The sequence below is a fragment of the Varroa destructor genome, unplaced genomic scaffold, assembly GCF_002443255.2.
Source record: "Varroa destructor unplaced genomic scaffold, Vdes_3.0 BEIS01000004.1, whole genome shotgun sequence".
Classification (NCBI taxonomy): Eukaryota; Metazoa; Arthropoda; class Arachnida; order Mesostigmata; family Varroidae; genus Varroa; species Varroa destructor.
Window position 1 is genome coordinate 11029011 of NW_019211457.1, and position 5515 is coordinate 11034525.

Genomic DNA, 5515 nt, shown 5'->3' on the forward strand with positions numbered 1-5515 from the left:
TTGGTTTTTATCTGCAATCTTACACTGCTCTTGTTTCTTTCACAACAAAACCAAACTTCGATTACTCCTTTTCGATATATTAACTTCGACTTTCCACCTAAACTTATATTATACAAAACAATGATAAAGACATATTAACCGAGGAACAGCAGAGTCGGTGGCATTCTAATGATATGTGTATAAGTGGAACTGCGCTTCCTCAGCTTCCTGTGACTGCGGCCTATCCCACGGCTTAGCGATAAGGTGGATTCAAGCGGTTGTAAGCGATGTCTTGAGCAGGATAAAGAGTCACCCAGCTCCGGGCCGGCTGTCCTGGACATTATGGGAGTCAATCGAGAAAGTGGGTGAGCCAACGAGTGGGTGCTCCTCCGGGGGTTTAATTGCACCGGGGTCGCATTCGAGCACTGTTTGATGGATGAAGACTCTATTGGAGTCGATGACTTAACACCCATCCTGCACCGAGCGCAGTAGTAGCGAGAGTCCCGCTTATGTGGTTCATCAAATTCAACTTGGGCTTGGAAGCCCCGCGTATGCACCTACTAGGTATTGCAGTTATTCTCGCTCACCCACTGGTAAACCGAGTCTAAAGATCTTCTAAGGAGTCGAAGGGTAAAAAAGCGTTGCCATAACAACCTGATTTGCCTGTCTTAGAAACTTTTCTATTTTCTTAGTGTGCGAACGCAACTCGCGCCCCGGACAGGACTATGAACAAAAATGGCGATATCTGACTTTTTGCTATGAATCATTGTTTTGAGAAAATCGTATCTTAATAGAGTTTTCCAGAAGAGAGTATTTTCCCAAAAGAATTTTCAACTTTCTGGAGTTATACTGCAATCAATTACAGTTAAATGTCAATGCTTAAGCTAGTTTTGATGTTATAATTAATCGTAATGTATGATGATGATGATGATGATATAGCTACACACAACAGTGACGGATATTCAGGCCAGCTGTTAATTAATATGCTGAACTTCCTACGAATATGATGCTTACGCAGGGCTTACGTGTGGGGTAACTTACGTAACGGGGGGGGGGGGGGGGTAACGTACACTGAGGGCATTCGTATTTGAACAAAAGACAACTGGGGAGGTCGATGTATCCCCAATTTAAATATACTTTCACACTTACCTGATTAGTACTGCGCCGCGCCTCACTGTTACCGTAATTGCGCATATCGTTGACCGTGTGTCAGTGTACTCTTGACAATCCGTGTTTGTGGGCAAACTTAGCAGAACTAGCTACAGACTTAATAATTTAGGATCTCGTACTTTTGCTGTATACTGATGAAGTAAGCTACTGGTCTTTACTTGAATAAAATTAATCTCCCTGTTCGGCGGAGGTATTATATTTTTTGAGCATGGCAAACGCTATAACGTTACATTCGGATAGGGGCTGTCTTGAAAGGTTCACAGAGAGACAGACCTTTTTATGAGGTTCTGCTCCGCTATTGTTTTCCACTTCTGCTCCAAAAGGAACGTTTGATTAAAAGCATCAAACTAACGAGAGTTTACAATGCCAAGCTAAAAATATGACTGGTCCGACGACATAACTCAATTATTAGCAAGACAGCGAGCTAAGCCGTTGCCTTCTATCAGCGCCACTGAGCAACCTGTTCAATGTCAATAGATAAAAATAAAACTGGGTTGTAGGTATCAATCGTACGAGGTAACACAAACTGTTACAAATCACAGCGAAAATCGGCAGACGGCTTCTGAAGATCCCATTGACGTGCCCTCGATCGTTACGAACATGAAGATGAAAAAGCTTAACTAATGAGCAAAGGAAGAAAGACCTACGAAGGCAGAATAATGATGAACGACCATGCTGTTCCGCTGATGGCCCGTGATGTAGTACAATCGGTATTTTATATTTGAAATTTCCCGCGTCGCACCATTCCGATATGTCATCTGTAACCTCAAACGTCACCGATAGCGATGATGACGAAGACGTCCGGATCGAACAACAATAGTAGAAAATGTCGAAATTGTTTTAGCAATGATTGCCATTCACATGTTAACGATATCAATTGTGTCTCGCAGGATTTACGTGTTCCTGCTCTGTGCGTAATCTAATTGGACAAACAAACCACTTCTTCTTGCAGTATATGCCAACTGAAATCATGCTGATAAACAGGACTTATTTCCGTAACAGCGAATTGCTATCTAATTTCACATGCTATTGTCGTAACACACTTCAGCGAGCACTGCCGCATAGTTCCCTGTTGGGAACAAGGGCGGGAATATTCAAAAAATCTTCTATCCTCGAGCACTGCCTGCCTACGACGAGAACTGAGTAAAAAGCAAGTTTGAAATTTGCTACCGTGGGATTCAGTGACGCCAATACAAAGGCTGCACTAGGTCCAACGATCTGAAGCACTTCGTTGATTCAATTGGTTTCTGAGAGTTGTCACTCTTAGCTTTCTCGGGACTCGTGGTGAATGTTCGCGGCCGACAGCGAAGAGAGCTTAAGCCCAACGAGTAGAAGGCGAGGATGAGTCGATCTGACGTGATGCGACGGGGCGGACCGGAAACATGTTTTCCTCGATGACGTTACTAGCAGCGGCAACGGCAGTTTCCACAGTAAATGTGCTCCTTTTTCATTTCATCGGCTGGAGTTTAAGCGGACGATACCGCTGCGGATGGGCACCGGCGCCATCGAATTGTGGCACATGCTGTTTTCTTGGTAATAAGATAAATATCAATTGCAATTTTATACCACTTGTCACCTTTCCCCGCTTAAACCTTGATTTCGAACACTTTAGTTAGCATACATTGAATTAATTTATTTTTGCTTTAACCTAAAATTTCGTTCAGCTAGTTTAACATATCAAGCTACCTACAAACAGCAGCGGTTTGCCTACACCCATTCGTTTTTCATGATTCTGTCCTCACTATTCTTACCTTAAAGGTTCAAACGCGTACCATGTTTAGGTCTATAGCTAACCTTCATATACACTTCTATCCTTCCTAACGATGATTGTTCTATCCTTTTACCTTTCTCAGATCGGCTACACAGTCTTCACTTTTTTCTACCTTTGCAACCATTTCTACTTTACAACCATTTCAGTCGGTTATTGTAACTATGGGCCAATTTCTTCCCTGCCAAGCTGAAGGGTTTGAAGTCGCATTCCCAGGAACTGCACCAGGGACGGTATGCGTTCACTCGCTGTCGTTGAACTTCCTCTAGATACACCGTTAGCGTGCTCTATCTCGCGTGCGCGCTTTCAATATACTGAATTCGTCTTACGCATCGAAGAAACTTCCTGAAAATGCTCAATCATTGTTCCTTCCGTTTTTGCCATTGCTCTTGTCGCTCGCCCCTTAGCAGTGTTCCATCCGTTCGCTTCGTGTGCTTTTGCTATTTGCTGGCCAGCCCCGCCTCGAGTGCACTCTAGAGGTGTTCTTGTGTATATTTACATTTATATTTTGCGTCCATTCTTTTCGATTCAGCACAGAAAATATCGAGTCGCCAAAACGCTATTTCAACCAAGTTATGATTCAGTCAGGCAAACGTGTTCGAATAGAGGAGATACTTGTCGTCTACTCTGGGTGCATCCCGCACAAAATGAACAATAGTGGATTGCAATAGTTGAGCGGGCGGTTTTCATCATCACCGACTTCACAAGCATAATGATGAAATACACACATAAACACAATAGTGAGGACGAGACGAGGCAAACGTTGTGGGAATCCCAAAAAACACCACGGAAATCTCGCACTCATCTTTCTTAAGTAAAGAAAAATGGCTTCACATAGTAGGAATAAGAGCACGTCGCCGGGGGCAAGATGCGCTGGTGCGGCCAGATTTAGATAGCCCGGCCAGGGGCTGAGTACTTTCAAGGTTGCACGTACATACATGTTTATGACGGCGATGGCAACAAACGAGGAGAAAATGATGTTATATTCCACTTATTCTCTGCTATTGCGGTCTAGAACATAAAAGTGACAACCAGTGTTGTGATCTGAATAAACGCCGTTCGACTATCCAGCTACCCGACGGCTGGGGAGAGACCTTTACGGTGAAGAAGTTGAGGACGACGAGCTTTCGAGTACATCGTGGTTACGTTGTAACTAACGCACAGCTCGTCTGCATAAAGTACGTGTCAACAAGCCGAGATCAGTCGACATCGTGGGCCGTCGGTCGTGCGTTAGAGAAATCAGACCACTAACGAAAATGTACTAGCAGCTCTTGGCAAGTCATCAGCCACTGAAGACTAAGTAGAAAGAATAAGAAAAGTAAACGAGTACATCGGATATATCTTTCGATTAGCAGTTTAACGATCAGATTTTCGTTATAACGGTCGATCGTAATTAGTAAGCGTATGAACGTACCTTAAGGATTCGGACGGTCTGTAAAAGACAAGTATTTTAGTAATGACTTCTACTTCAGAAGCTCACAGAACCTGGACGAAAACGATTAAACTATTTCCTTAGTGATTTTTGGCAATTTTGGCCATACCCAACAGGCAGACACCTATTGTTATCAGACTACCTCATAGTGTAGTGACATAACAACGACAGACGAATCGACGAATGCTTTGTCGCGTTACACTTTAGCTGCGAGGAGCATGACCCGGAATAATATCGAATATATCGCACTCTAGTAATGATAATATATAATAATGTGTAAACACTGTATTGGAGCTGTTCTTTAGTCTTCTTTCAGTGTTATTAAAAACAACCGAAGCGATACGTTCAGCAATGATTATTTTGTCTCACAGTTAAGGTGCACTATACCGAGGTAGATATGCAAAAAATAATACTTTTTTTTGTTAGATTTCACCGTGTCCGTGAGTACCCGACGACGGGTCGGCTCGTAAGCGCCTTGGGCCGCCATCTAGACAGGGAGCGCGTTGGAAGACTTGTGACAATATACAGTCATGCGTTTTCTACGCTCAGCGTAGAATTGATTGTGTGAAACCTATCGCACTTATCAGAAATTACTCTGCACCCATATATCTACACTTCCTCGATTCGTCTCTATAATGTAATTTGTATATTGATACTGTCTACTAATTTTGTGAAAACTACGAAACTAATTAACTTCTGAATCTTTCTAGGCTGATTAACAGACAAGATATGGTATGGATAATTTGAATTTCTTACATGAGTTAGATCTTCATTTTACTATTAAAATTTTCGTAAACGAGGCTACTACCTATTATAAATTTTTGCCCAGCTATTATTGCTCATGGGAAACCTACTAGTGCCTAGACAAGGACGTTAGTATATCTTACGTAATGCGATGGCATAATAAGTTAATAAATGAACGCGCTGTATATTCCGTTTACTAGGATAATTGACGATCGTCAAAATTACATCAAAACTATTGTTACTTAAATTCGAGCAATGCTCGCCAAGAAATAGATGTGACCTACAATATATAACGTTCTCTTATATTGCCAATGGCGACGTTGTGACTAATAATATGCGCAGTCTATGTCGGCTCGTTGGTCTAGGGGTATGATTCTCGCTTAGGGTGCGAGAGGTCCCGGGTTCAAATCCCGGACGAGCCC

General features: G+C 42.6%; 1 non-coding gene across 1 annotated transcript; it reads left to right on the plus strand.

Moving 5' to 3' along the window:
- Positions 1-5443: 5443 nt before the first annotated feature.
- Positions 5444-5515, plus strand: TRNAP-AGG (transfer RNA proline (anticodon AGG)). The gene has a single exon. It is a non-coding gene; the product is annotated as a tRNA-Pro (tRNA).